The sequence below is a fragment of the Magnolia sinica genome, chromosome 5 (assembly GCF_029962835.1).
Source record: "Magnolia sinica isolate HGM2019 chromosome 5, MsV1, whole genome shotgun sequence".
Taxonomy (NCBI): Eukaryota; Viridiplantae; Streptophyta; class Magnoliopsida; order Magnoliales; family Magnoliaceae; genus Magnolia; species Magnolia sinica.
This window is the reverse complement of record NC_080577.1, coordinates 104433100-104449174: the sequence shown is the minus strand read 5'-3', so window position 1 is coordinate 104449174 and position 16075 is coordinate 104433100.

Genomic DNA, 16075 nt, shown 5'->3' with positions numbered 1-16075 from the left:
TTGACACAGCGATTGTATTCATTCCAAGTAAATTTCTAACTCAACATGAAAGAATCAAATTTTTTATACCACTGTCTAGGCGACTGTTTCAGTCCGTACAACAACCTCATTAACCTGTAAACTTTTTTCTCTGCTTATAACACCCCGCACCTTGATATGTGGGTGTTACTATTAAAACCTGTGATAGCATGACCATTTGCCTAATGCTAAACAGGACATGACTTGAACTAAGACAAAAAAGACTCAACATTCAAACGCAACCACACACACAAGGGATATTCGACGAACCAAGTAGCTAAGCCTGAATGCACACATAGCACTAGGACGCCTTTCTTTACCACAAATATCTGAACCTAGGAAGCTCTGCCTCTTAGATCTGCAGGAATATATAAGGAAACACTTCAATCACCTCGATAGATAAATCCAACCATCCAGTAGTCATATGATAATGTATGAAAATATATTATAATAGGGTGGTAGATATATATTTAATGTATATAAAATATTTCTAAAATAATATAAACATAATGAGTAAAAATTTTACGATGTATGGTTGGACTATGAATATTGAAGTAGTATTAAATACTTTTTACAAATATGGGAGCAAAAATTTTTAGATGTTTTAATTGTATATTACTACATACAAATATGACTCTAATCAAATATGATATTCTACAATTTTCAATTCATTTATACCTATGCTTACCTATAATATGATATTATGAATTATATATTAATAAATATGATTTTAATCATTATAATTATAAGTAATACACGACACTATGACAACCGTATCGTAGTGTTTCAATGCAATAATAAAAATGTTGGTTCAATAAATTACATGAGATAATTAGTTACATTATTATAAAAAATAATAAAATATTAGTATAATGTATACATATAAATAAACCCGACCTACCAGACCCTAACCAAGCACTCACTACGTCCCAAATTCATATTTAGCCATTGAAACAGAGTATCGAATCAATCCGGCCATTGAATCGACTATATTGGTCATAAAATGGCCTGGGATGTGTGATATGGCCACCTGGGCCTCGGCCCCACCCTAAAATTGGGTCGGGACCCCTACATGAGGATCCCAAGAACGTTATAGATTTGGTCATAAACATCATAATGGACCCCAACCAAAGTACACGTATACCCTAGTGCTAGTGCATGAAGTGCACTGGACATCTCTTGTTGGTCAAACCAACTTTGACCGTGCTAAAACACCGAAAAACCCAAACTCCTCTCCCGCTAATGGGCCATTTGAATCCGACGGCCTTTGAGCTTCAAAGTGGCCCACCCTGGCCACTTTCTAAGCCATCTGAACCGTCCAATGGTCTCGTGGAACCCGCCTTAACATAATGGTATAGGATTTTAAGCACATGTAAAAAGACAAGGAAAATAAGCCGTCATCGTCCAATGTGTTGCACGTGGCAAATATCCGCAATGTGGGACCCATCTAGGATCGCATGGGTGGCCCATGATCGTCCTAATCAAGCTATCCCATCCGTCCATCGCCGTGGAGAGCCATGCTCTCTCTTTTCCGGAAATGGCCGAGCAAGGCCTGTATATAGAAAAGCAAAGGAAGAGACTTTCCTCTTTAGGAAAGCTAGTGCTGGCATGATCTCAGCCATCCCCTGGCCACGTGGAGAAATCTCGACCATCCTCTGTAAAACCAAAAGAGATTTTGGGGAGAAATACTCCATCTCAAGATAGGGAGTGGTGAGAACTTGAAGATCTCACGAGATATTCCCAAACTGACGATTGGGGTCCAAAAAGTGGGCCCCACATCAATCAAAGGTCCCATCTGGTCCGTTCAAATGAACCAGATCATGTTGAAATATGTGGTGCAGCGATTTGCCATTAAAGGACAGCTCATCTTCCCCGGTAATCTACTAAAAACCTGATCACGAGATGGGCCCCACAGGTTTTAAAAAATTATTTTTCCAATGTGCCTAGGGGTCAGCTATCCATCTTATCGTGTGGATGGGCCCCATGCAAGGCCACTTTTCGATCATGACCGTTGCATCCAATGCCCCTTTTCTAGTCGTTGGTGGTCCTTTCCCATTGTTATAAAAAGAGTCCTATAGCCTTGGGATTCTCACTAGCAAGAACGAAAGGAAAGAGAGAAGGAGCGAGAGAGGAGAAAGAGCTAGCTGAGTGGCAAGTCAACTTAATTCAGTCCGCCCGTAGCTAGACTCGGTCGAGAAATCCACCCCCTTCTCGAAACTAGGAACCCATCAGGTAGCAATTCGTCTTTTCCTTTTTTTCACCCATGGACATACCCGCATGATAGGCTGAATATAAGCTGAAAACCAGCCAACCAATGGCTGTATACTCGGGCTGAATCCAGGCTTAGTAATGGTTGTGATTTGGACCGAAACCAGCCTTCGCCCGGCTGTATTTTGGGCTGAACGTCCAGCTAAAATCATGGGAAAGACAACCTTTGATCAGGCCAAACAAATGGCAGCATTTCAGGTTGAAACTCGGTAAAATGGAAGCTCTATTTTGAGTCGGAACCAGGCCAAGCAATGGTCATGTTTCAAACAGATAACAGGCCAAACAATGGCCGCAGTTCGAGTTGAAATCAAGCCAATTAATGGCTGAATTCTGGGCCAAGATTGTGACCGGAAGTAGGCTCCTAAATGAGCTCTGTATTAAGCTAAAATGGCCAGCAAGTGGGCCATGATTTGAACCAAAATCAGGCCGAACAGAGGCCTTGGTTCGAGCAGGAAAACGGCCTGTTAATGGACCGTGCGAGGGACCCAACACGAGGCTTCAATTGGGCCAGGATTTCGACAGGGATTGAACCTCCACCTGGGAACGTCCTGCAATTAGGCCGTGAAGTCAGCCTCTTGCCGGTACACTGGACCATGCATCATGCTGGGAACAGGTCAGCTAGGCCATGAAGAGAGCAAAAAACGGGCTGTACATAGGCTTGTAACGGACTGAAAGCAAGGGATCTGTTATCGGGCTTTCAGTCAGTGCACAATATGGGCTGGAATCAAACCAGAACTGGACCGATCTGATTTCTAGTCCAGCCAAAAGTCAAGCCCAGTCCACACCCTTTGAGCCTCACCAAGCCCTGTACATCCAGTGGGCCGTAGCATATAAACTGATGGGCCACTCGTATAGGTCAGATGGGCAGCACCACATCTAGAAGCAGGTGGACCGCACTGTGCATTTCAGTGGGCCACACCAAGCGGTGGGCCTCGTCATACGTTGTTGTGTGCCGCACCACATATGATGGTGGGCCGCCCTGTAATGGGTCGAAATCAGGTTCTGTGGGCCTCACCTTAAGTAAATGTGGGTCACACCTGAGTTTCAACTCAGTGGGCCGCACCTTGCCATGCAGGTGGGCCACTCCCTGCTTAAGGCTTGTGGGCTGCACGCTGCCTAAGCATGGGTGGCCCACACTCAAATGGATTTGGTCCTGTTGGGCCATGAATTGTTAGGCCAGGGATGGCCTAACCCAGCTCCATCTTGGGTTTGTATTGGACCCTATAGCTGGGCCAAAGCTAGGGCCCAGCTAGGCCCTTGATTGGGAGTGAATTTGGGCCCATAGATGGATCACTTGCTGGGGTAAATTTTGGCAGGCCCAGCCACTCTAAAGCAAGTCCAAATGGTTTCATCCATGGGCCTTTCAACACTCCCCCCCCCCCCCCCCCCCCCTCCCGCAACACACACACACACACATGGGCTAAAGTTTTGTAAACACTAATTAACACAAGATCATGGGTTGGAAATAATCCCAGGTGACCAACTATATGACATTGGACCGTTAGCTAGCCTCAGAAAACTGAACTAGAAAAGGAACTACGAACCCCCAAGTGAAGGTTCTACCCCTTGAGCTTTCCTCTTCCATGTTAACTCATGTGTTAGTCCAATTCTAATTTTTCCTGATAATTAATGACTCTGCTTTTTTGGCTATTTGCGATAGTTATTAAAATTAATTACATGCTTAATATCTGTTTTATGGAAACCTATATATGTAGTATGCTACATTTTGCTTGAAGGATAATTATGTAATACATGTTTATAAACCTTGGGCTATGACACCTATTAAAATGTCTTTATAAATTGGCTGCTTGCAAATTCGGATAATAATGGTTGGAATTAATCATGCATACATGACACTCCTATTTTTGAAGGGACTAACTATTGGAAAAGTCCATTTCTCTTATTCGGATGAGCCGACTGTTTGAAAGGCCCATCCGCCTAGTATGAATAGTCATTAATGAATGAAACAAACCATGACGACCCCCCTAATGGAAACCTCTGGTGATAGCCTTCATACGTCAGAATGCACATAATCAAGCACTCCCTTACGTACATGTTTTCCAAATTTAAAAGATAGTCTGGATTGTTTACCATATCTACAATGCTCGCATATATCTAAATTAGAAATCTTAAAAATTGAAATCAAACATAGATCAGAAAGTACCTTCATGCCCCACTTGCTCATGTGGCCAAGATGTGCATGCCACATACGTACAGATGTGGAATCTGTAACAGTTGCTGTCGATCCACCTGCTGAAATACTCCTAATCAACCTGTAAAGATTACCGTGCATTTGCACTCTCATAACCACAAGTGCCCCTTTTAAAACTTTAAGGACACAATCAATACCAGTGAACTTGCACCCTATAACCTTGAGTGCACCGAGAGAAATTAGACTTTTCTTCGTATCAGGAACGTGCCTAACATCAGTCAAGGTACGCTCCATTCCATAAAACATTTTAATACTCACGGCACCAATAGTCACAACATTACAGGCATTGTCATTACCCATAAAAATCTGTCCACCATCGCATTCCTTGTAACTGGCGAACCAACTCCAACGAGGAGTCATGTGATATGATGCTCCTGTGTCTAGGATCCACTCATCTGCATGATTGTCGTTCACATGTCCGATCACGGAAACTGATAGAACTTCACCACCACTTGTCTCTTCCTCAAATGTGACAACATTGGTCTCCTTGGAAGAAGCCGCTGAAATTTTTTCCTTTGCTTTAGGATTGGTACAATCCTTTTTCATGTGTCCAGTCATCCCACAGTTCCAGCACTTCAGTTTTCCTTTGCCCTTACCATTGGATTTGGATTTTGGTCTTAAGGATCCTGTACCTCGATCTGTATCCCTGCCCCTCTAATCAATGCATTACAAGATGTCCTCATGTCGCTGTTATGCTTTCTCGTGGCCTTCCCTTGAAGAGCTAAGATAACAGTATCGATACTTAGAGTTTTATTTACGGTGTATATCGTGTCCTTGAATGATTCATACGATGTCGGAAGAGAATTTAACAACATACGTGCTTGTTCTTCATCCTTGATCACTTCCTCCATATCCAACAATTTGTAAACTAATTTATTAAAGTTGTTAATGTGGGCCTCTAGATCTTCATCATCTGTCATCTTGAAGGTATACCACTGTGACTTCAAGTATAGGGAATTTTCAGAGAATTTTTTCGCATAGACATCCTCTAACTTCACCCACAACTTAGCCGCAGTTTTCTCCCTCATGACATTGTAGAGAACCTTATCCGTGAGACATAAACGGATGGTGGTTAAAACATTACTATCAAGAGTCTCCCATTTTTCATCTTTCATAGTTATTTGCTGCTCCTCAAGAGCCTTAACTTCGCCTTACTTAGTTAATAGACTAATCATCTTAATCTTCCATAACTCAAAATTATTTTTACCTAAGTACTTCTCAATATCAAACTTGGTGTTTCTCATTATTGTTAATCTTGCAGATTCAGATCTGTGCCCCAACGATAGCTTTGATACCACTTGTTGGGGTTTTGGCCTGCGAAATCACACAGATTTGGATCTAGGATAGCAATCTAAGAGCATTAAGCGATCACAAGAAACACAGAGATTTAACGTGGAAAACCTTTGCGGGAAAAAACCACGGCACAAAGCAACAGAAAATTTCACTATAAAAGCACATATTACAAAGATAGAAGATTTACCCGGCTTCAACAATTCTCAAACTTCACCTTTTCTCTACCCCTTGAAACCCTAGAGCCCCTTTAGAAACCCTAGAATCATTTTAGAAATACTTAAACCTCTTAGAATAGCTCTCAGTCTCGTATACATGCCTATTTATAGGTTTAAAAAGAAATCTAAGAAAAATCAGAAACAAAATTCACAGAATCTACGTTTCCGCAAACGAATCTATGTAAACCTTCGATGACATCGAGCAACCTTCGATTTCATCAAAGAAGAACCAAAACTGTCCAGCGACCGGGGCTTAAAATTATCAAAAAATTCAATTTCATCGAGTTTGTTGCGATGACATCGAACCATGATTTTCAGATTTAAGACATCCGTCATTAACACAAGTTTCTTTTAAATTTTATTTTGGCATGATTTTTTAAGTTTATTATTTTTCATGTTTTTCATTTTAGAAGTTAAATGCTTTAGTTCACCATGTTGTGGTTTTCATTCTTTTTTATCGCATTTACCATTATTTTCAATTCCTCATTTTCTCTCTCTAATTCTAGACTCTTACTTGTGAATGGAGGTAATTCAATAGTCTTTTCAAGATTGTAGCAATTTTTCTAATGATTGCAACCATTTAGAATTGTTCATTTATCCAAATACCCTTAACAATCATATATTTAATTATCCCTTCTAATTCAAGCACTTGAAACAATAATTTACCATTTTATATTTCAAATATTTGCTCATAACATATTTTTTAACTTTGCATCATCAGTTTTATGTATTTTTTAATGATTTTTACAATTCTCTTCTAGTTTGGGTTGTGAAGTAAAAATCCTAAATTTGATAAGTATCTATATTAAGAATATAATTTTTGCATATATAATCATTTATCTTCTATTTCTTATGAGCATATATATGACGAATTAAGTTTGACTTCACAAGTAGGGTAAGATTTAGTCAACACATAGGCTAATTTCAACAACAATAGAATAAAAACACATTTTATTGTGATCATAAAAAATTGGTTCTATCATATCTTTTCAACCTAAAAAGATCTTGGTTTATGATTTTCAAATATATGTTTAAAGCTATTATAATCTTAAAATTTATTGATTTCAAGAGGGGCCTTGGTTTATGATCTTCAAAGATGTGTTTGAAGCCATTATAATCCTAAAATTTATTGATTTCAAGAGGCCAAGAACTAGAAAGAACTTATGAATCAAATGAATGATGGTAGTTGTACTGCAGATCTCCTCACTTCGTTGAAGTAGTTGTGGAAAATGATCAAACGCGACTAGGTCTTTATCTTTAACACTAGATTTACTCCATAGTTGACGCAGGGATGAACGTGATGAGGATAACTACTCCGAATCCACGGAGCTTCTCTGGACTCCTCACAGAGACTTCTCGAATCCACGAGGAAAGAAAGCAGAAAACAGAAATAAATTCTAATAAATTCGAAATTGATTAATTAATGCATAAAAACGAGTTCACAACCCTTTAAATAGGGGTACCAAGCAATGGGAAAGAAATTAGAATCAAACTACAACTCAAACTCTTAGAATCCGCGACTTACTATAAATAGTAAACTTACTATTTATAGACGGTCGTGATGTCTACTAGTGCACAAGGTTTTCGGCCAAAAATAGTAAGTGTCCTATTTGGCTTCACCAAACCGTTCTCCTAATTATTCTAAGCTCTTTTCAAGTTGGGCACAACTCCTAAAGCCCGACGGATGAAGAGTTATAATCAAACTAAAACTTACTATTTATAGTAAAAACAAAATTAAAACGGGGAAACGACCATCGATCTAGGGGTTTTTCGCAATTTCGGGCTGCACAACCCGGCATAGCGGGGTTGGTTGGCTTCAGTAGCTCGTTCTATCCCAAAATCATATATTTTACGTCAGATAACTCATTCCGGATTGCAAGATACGCCCGATTTAAGGTTCGATGGTCTGGATCACTTCTGTCGTCGACCGGGCCTTTTCTGATCCATCTTAGCCATGTAACTGTCCGCGACCCGCTCTACATCAATAGTGGTGCAATATATCAAAAGAAGAAAAGTCGCGATTAAATAGCCCATCACAAAAGTATGATTTGATTCTAGTTGCACCACCAGATTGAGTCAGGAAACTAAGTGGACTCTTGTTGCAAAAGGTTGAATGGAAAATAAGACATTGCCCGTGCACACATACATAGAGAATGAGCAATTAGTTTTTTTATGTATCAAGTTAATAAACCAAGGAATATATTCACCCACTTTTTTTTTTCCTTTTTCGTAGCTAATTGGATGATTTTGATCATTCAACCAAACTTATTTTGAGAGGGATGGACAATTAAAGGTGGACCTGACATAGGTACGAGGTCTAAAGAAATGACCATTTTTCATTTCAACAATAATCAATATATATTGTCTATTTTGTAAGTATTACTTTGATGTTTAACATCATCCTATTAAAGAATTTTTAGATAGATGGCCAATTAAAGCTAACATGAAGGATAATGATTGGATTTTTTGTAATATAAAATGAGATCAACTTATTTTTAGCATCTACCAGACAGGTTGAAAGGGCTCAATCGGGTTAAGACCACCAATTTGTGGTATCTTTTAGTTAGTCTATCAGGGTAAGTCTCGTGCTTGGGTCGGGCCTCATGGCACACATGTTGAGATCAATCCTTTGCTTAAGTGGGCTACACTTGTGCACTAAAAGTCAACTATTGGTTAAATACTTTGATCAATGGTCAAAATTTATTGACCCAACATGCATGTAATTTTTCTCAGCATAAAAAAAGAAATGACTGTGTACTCTTTCTAAGGAGCATAGACTATAACTCAAGCAACCATCCAATATGTACGCTCCCTACACGAGCAACATGCGCCCTAAGATGCACCTCACTCGATCTTGATTTTTGGAATGAGTGTGGTATGGATTCAAAATAATATATGTGATTAACTTAGAGTCGCCACTAGCTGATAAAGCTTAGAATCTACGGTTAGCTAGATATCATAGAATCGCCTTGGGTTGGGAAAAAAATCCCAACTAAAATGACTGCTAAATAAGATTTGTGACCAAAGATTCAAAATAAGGACCTCAATGATAAAGAAACAGGTGTTTAAGTACCCTTTTCCACTCACACTCACATGCAATTTCTACTTTTTAATATTTTAGAAATTTTGAAAGTTTTCGAAGTTCCGAACCATCTTATTAGCTAATCCATTGCAGGCAGCACCCAAATCTTATTAGAGAAATACATTTTGATTCAAGGTGCTACATGGGAGATTGCAATGGCACAACCTCAAAAGGAATTTGAAGAGACAATGGTTGCAAAAGGAAAAAAACAATACACTAATATAATGAACCAATAAATAAGAATGATCAAATGATTATTGATTTTTGATACACTAGAATCTGAAATTTTGAGAAGGTGTAGAGCGTACACTCAAGAATCACCTAAAAGCAAGTAACGAGTGTTTGACACAAGAAATGTACAGGAAAGAAAGAAAAATAAAATGAGTGGTCAGATCAATGCTCATGCATGTGGAGATTTGGAAGAAATAAAGGAAAGCTACGACACTTTTCCTAAGAAGAGATGATCGTGGATCTCGAGTCCAGCCCTACTTCGATCACCTCTAGATGACTTGGATGTATTTTTCTTCTAATAACATATGTATTTCCTAGAATGAGTTTGGAGTCATTACTACATGTTTGTATGTTTTGAACAAAATCTTATCAAAGGACACACGAGTCGATGCTCATATATCAATCCACCATTCATCACTTTTTCTCCATTGACCGTGTTTGACCTTGAAAACTATTGCAATGTATGGCTCTTCAATCATTTTCTTTTGCATTTCTACTTGGGTTGTGGTTGTTGTTGACTTACTCGAGGTTTCTTATGATGAATGCAGTGCCTAACATGGTAGCTATATTTACCAAACACTTAGCAATCACCACCCTTCTTTTCTTAGTCTCCAAGTTTCTTCTTATTTTTATTTCGATTTGATTTTTCAAGTTTATTATTTTTCATGTTTTTCTTTTTAGAAGCTAAATGTTTTGGTTTAGCATATTGTGATTTTTCATTCTTTTCTATTGCATTTATCATTATTTGCAATTCCCCGAGTAAGTCAACAACAACCACTTAGCATATTTACCAAACACTTAGCAATCACCACCCTCTCTAATTCTAGACTCTTCCTTATGTATGGAGGTAATTCAATAATCTTTTCAAGATGGTGGCAATTTTTCTAATGATTGCAACCACTTAGAATTGTTCGTTTATCCAAATACCCTTAACAATCATATATCTGATTATCCCTTATAATTCAAGCACTTAAAACAATAATTCACCATTTGATATTTCAAATATTTGCTCATAACATATTTTTTAGCTTTGTATCATCAATTTTACGTATTTTTTATTATTGATTTTTACAATTCTCTTCTAAGTATAGGTTATGAAGTAAAAATCCTAAATTCAGTTAGTATCTATATTAAGGATATAATTTCTGCATATATAATTATTTGTCTTCCATTTCTTATGAGCATAGGATGAACCAGGTTTAACTTCACAAGTAGGGTAAGATTTAGTCAACACATGGGCTAATTTCAACAATAATAGAATAAAAACACATTTTATTGTGACCATTAAAAAAAAAAATGGTTCTATCATATCTTTTCAACCTAAGGTCTGGGTTTATGATTTTCAAATATGTGTTGAAAGCTATTATAATCTTAAAATTTATTGGTTTCAAGAGGCATTGGTCTATGATATTCAAAGATGCATTTGAAACTATTATAATCCTAAAATTTATTGATTTCAAGAGGCCAAGAACTAGAAAGAACTTACTTACGAATCAAATGAATGATGGTAGTTGCACTGCAGATCTCCTCACTTCGTTGAAGTAGTTGTTGGAAACGACCAAATGCGATTAGGCCTTTATCTTTAAGACTAGATCTACTCCACAGTGGTGCAATGGATCACAAGTAGAAAAGTCCTCGCGATTAAATAGCCCACCACAAAAGTATGATTTGATTCTAGTTGCATTTTAGTTGCACCACCGAATCAAATTAGGATATTAAGTGGACTCTTGTTACACAAGGTTGAATGGAAAATAAGACATTGCGCGGACACACATACACAGAGAATGAGCAATTAGTTTTTTATGTATCAAGTTAATAAACCATATTTAGGTTAATATAAAGAGCAATGACTTCTAATCTCTATAACAATTTGAAACAATAAAAAAAATATATGAAAAGAAAAATGTAAGACATTTAAAAGTCCTTAGGATTAAATAAAAAAGTGTCATTTGATTCTGGCTGCATCATATAAATGAAGACGGTGTCTGTTGAGAGATAGAGAAGTTAGATTCTTTTATATCTGGTTAAACCATACTTGGGTAAATATAAAGAGCAATGACTTTCAATTTCTATAACTAAAAACATTAATTAAAATATAAAGAGAAAATTATTTCATATTTAAAGTTTAAAATTCTCATTAATAACATTTGAGACACAAATTTTAAAAAAAGGACACTAGCATATCCTCCCCTGCACCTCAATGCATACTCTTTTAAAGGGGCTCAAGACCCTAAGAAAGCTCTTTAACTTATAAAAGTATATAAATGCTCTTCCATGAATATGTATTTTGAAACCACTACAAACCAACACACCTTATCATTACTTTTTTGGGATAAAAAAGGTAACAATTGGTCAATTTAATAAGTCATCAATGTAATGGCTTTTTTTACTAGTTAAAGTAAAATAATACTTCATCTAACTGCTCTTTTACCCCCTCTATATTTTCTTGAACTCCTAAATAAAGTGAAATGGCCCACATTTGTAGTATCCAAAGGCTTCATTAGGGGTGCTTGTGTCACCACCTCTCCAAGCAATTGAAATTGAGTATCATCTAATAGTGGTGGACCCATGTAATGAACAACTTGGATATCACCCCAACCATCCGAAAGTCGGACCAATTTGATAGTGGTGGGGCCAGATTATGAGCAATTTGATCGCTGATTGGATTAGCTGTTATCCATGTAATACTTTAGTGGGTGTTAACCTTACTGTGTGGGGCCCACCTTGATGAATGTGTTGTAAATCCATGCCGCTCATACATTTTTCAGCTTATTTTAAGATGTTATCCCAAAAATTAAGCATCCGAGTCTCTAGTGGACCACACCACTCGAAATAAAAAAAAAAGAAGGTGAATTACCATTAAAAACTTTTGTATGCCACAAAAGTTTTTGGATCAAGCCGATCTTTGAATTTTTCTCTTCATCCGAGTTTGATTGACTTTATCAATAAGTTAGATGGAAAATAAATATTATAGATCTACTTATGGTAGGCCCTTAGAAGATTTTAATGGTGAGCATTCAATCACCCATGTTTCGCGTGAGTGTGTGGGGTGTGTGTGCGCGTGTGTAAAAATAAAAATAAAATAAAATCACCCATGTTTCCCACTGCAAAGTCATAAAGTCAGTTTAGTTGCAAGCTTAAGCCAAGAAGGTACAAACGAAGTAACCAGCGTGCAGAGTGTGTGATCCACCAAAGATTTGGATCTGCTTAATTTTTCAGACCATATACTAAAATGAGCTGGAAAAATGGATGGATGGCGTGGATATACAACACATCATGAAGGTGGGCCCCACGGTAAGGCTAACACCTAATCCACTACCAGATTGATCTGGCCATATACGAAAAATAGAAAGGTTATCTAAAAATACAAAGAATAGAGGGTGCAATGTATCAAAACCTGTTATTTTTATTTAATTTGTTTGATGGGTCTCTTTGAGCATGTCTCATATTTCCTGAAATGAAGAAAATTCCAAATGAAAGGGAACAAGATCCATTTCCTCATGCGTGCGTTTGGCAACAAGACAAAACACATTCATGCATGGCATGCCTTTCAAATCTCTGCTTTTGGAAAGATTCTTGAAAACCCTTCTTTGACCCGTCAAAGTGGTCTCGTCATCTAAAATATCCCATCTTAACCGTCACTTTCACTTCTGCTGAAAAGAGGAATGTTGGAAACACTTGTTATCATTATTTGGGTGGGCCCCACCTGTCGAAAACAAATCAACGGTTGAGAGAAATATTAGACCAATGGTTCATATTCCAGGAGCATGTGGTTCGAGTCCTCGGGCTTGCCTGAAAAAACACGTGTGGCGCGTGCCCGTGTGGCAGGCGGGAGAGCATTTTCTCAACGAGAAATAATTCCATGCAGCGGTGCATATGAACTTTCACATACAACCCTTTCTTTCCAGCCAACATGGCGCTGTGTAGAACATCTGAACCGTTCAAAAGTCGAGACACTGTGTAGAAATCATCTGAAAGGAAAACCAGAATTTTCCACTTATCCGGCTGGTTGTGTCATTGAAATCAATGGACAGCCGATAGTCTTACTGGATGTAAATTTGTGGTCCACCTAATTACTAGATTGGTTCTATTTTTGGTCTGATGTAGCTCTATGACTCATCCTATCTTTTTCAAGGCTCAGATATCTTATGTAATGACACGTTGGCAGGAAAAGACGTTGTGTTTGAAAGTTCATATACAATGGTGTAAGTGAACATTTGTCTTTCTTAATATATTATTTTTACTAAGGAACGCTCATATCCATCAGGTGGGCCACAATGCTATTGTCCATTAAGCACGTGAGGACAACATGTCATGCTTACAGCACCCGAATGGTCGTAGAGATCAGATCATGAGGCCCATTGATGAACGAATCAGCACGATTTATGCACACTTGCTATCTAAAATAGGCCAATTTGGACCACTGACTATCTTATCAGTAACTATTCATTTGACAACCATTAATTGGACGGTTAGGATATTTATATCTGTGATTTTGTAGATATGTTCCCTCTATAATGGGTGGGGGTTTTTTTATAACAATAACCCTAAGGTAATGGAAATTGAAAGGTTTTGGCCCCAACTTTCTAACTCTTCTTTTTCTTTTGGCTCGGGTCATCTTTTAGGTCTTTTTTAAGACCAAAATACTCTTGATAAGAGTTGATAGTGGAGTGCTTTGGAAATTAAAATGCCTCTTTTTCAAATAGGGGAATGGGTCGCGCGAAAAATAAAGATCATTAGAAACGTTGCTTATAGGACTACTGCCAACCTTTGGACGACCATCCCGTGACCGTTCTCTTCCTCTAGCCACTGTGTGCCAAGAAAAAATTCTTATCATCATATTTACAGCGGCATTATTCATTTTCCGGCTTTCTGTGCCACTCTCTTACTACTTGTCCCTCATATGAATGCTAACAATAAGAGAATGGCTGTTTTATAGCTTGTTTTTTTATATATATATTTTTGCAAGTATTAGTTGGATCCAAAGACCCATGTGCGATCCCAAACCTTAAGTGTGATCCTAGTACCCCTGGTGCAATCTCAATGTTTCAAGTGCGATCCAGAGCCCCCAGGTGTGATCCATAGCCCAAGATGTGATCCTCTCGTTCTCCAACTCTATTCTTATCATCTTCCTTTCCTACCTCCTCCATATTACACAGAAAGATAATATATGCAATCGACATAGGGCAAGACTGCAATGAGCATTTTGAATGAAGAATTGTTTGCATTAAAACAGAAATTAATCTAGCGTAAAAGTGTAAACTTAGATTACAGGTAAAAATTACCGCTATTCTTAAGATAAAGCTAAAGCTGTGATAAGGAGAGATAAAGTGATTGGTTGGCTCGGTTGATATGAGATGATTTGCTTTGTTGATCTTTTCACTATTTATATATTTCTTATGCACCTTTTCGATACTTCTCTCTTTATTTCAATAGTTATGGCAGTTGAATTGTTGGTCACGTTTGATCTCTTATGTCTTTTCGTCTCTTCTCAACACGTGTCCTTCTAACCTTCTTTTTTTTTCCACTTGATCACTTTTTGTCTTTTGGTCTTTTCGGCCATACCTCATTATCAAATGACGTATATCATCCAACTTAGTGTTAGCTATAGTTCCGTGAAAAATGCTCTAAATATTTTGGATGATTTTTTGCATACTATTTCCTCCCCGTGCAATGATACGAGTCATTTCTTAAATTTCTATTTCAAGAATAGTCAAAAATATGATACAACACCCACAAAAACAAAAGCCATAAAACAGCCATTCTCTTACCATTGGCATCCATATGAGGAACAGGTAGTAGACGAGTCGAGAAAGGAAGCTGAAAAATTAAGACTGTATTTGTCAATCTGATGATAAGGATGTTTTCTTGGCACACGGTCACTAAGGTTACCAGAAGAAGAAAATGGTTGCCAGAGGTTGACTGTGGCCCCATAGGCCACAAGTGACAGTTTTAACTGTCTTCATTTTGTGGGACCACTCTCCTCTTTGAAAAATAGACATTTTAGTTTCCTAAGTAGTCAAATGCCAGCTCCTGCTAGGAGTAATTTCATCCTAAAAAATCACTAAAAGCTGACCTAGGCCAAAGAAAAGAAGAAATCCAAAGTTAGAGCCAAAAACTTGCAATAATCAAACTATAGGGCCATTGTTATTAAAATAAATAAATAAATAAACTCAAATGGGTGATCTAGAAGCTGTAAAAATGGCCCAGTTCCAACCGGAAATGGATTGCGTCTTGAGTAACTCATAGGCTACAGTGTTCGGCGTAATCTCGGTGGGACCCACCGTGGATGTATATGTCTTATCCACACCGTCCATTCGTTTTTCATTTCATTTTAGGGCAAGAAATCAAAACTTAAGCACATCCAAAGCTTAAGTGGACCACACCACAGGAAACAGTTGCCATAATGGCAATCACTGTTGAAACTTTCCTAAGGTCCACAGAGATGTTTATTTGTCATCCAACCTGTTCATAAGGTCACACAGACATAGATGAAAGTAAAAAAAGAAATATCAGCTTGATCTAAAACTTCCGTGGCCTGCAAAAACCTTTCAACGGTTGGCATTCAATTACAACTGTTTCTTATGGTGTGGTCCACTTAACCTTTGAATATGGTTAAATTCTGACCTCGTGCCCTAAATTGAGCTAGTAAAACGGGTGAAAAGTATGGATAAGACAAACATCACGATGGGCCCCACAAAGTTTACTCAGTACGTGTCAGTACCCTATAAACAATCCGCTTCCTTTCCAACAATC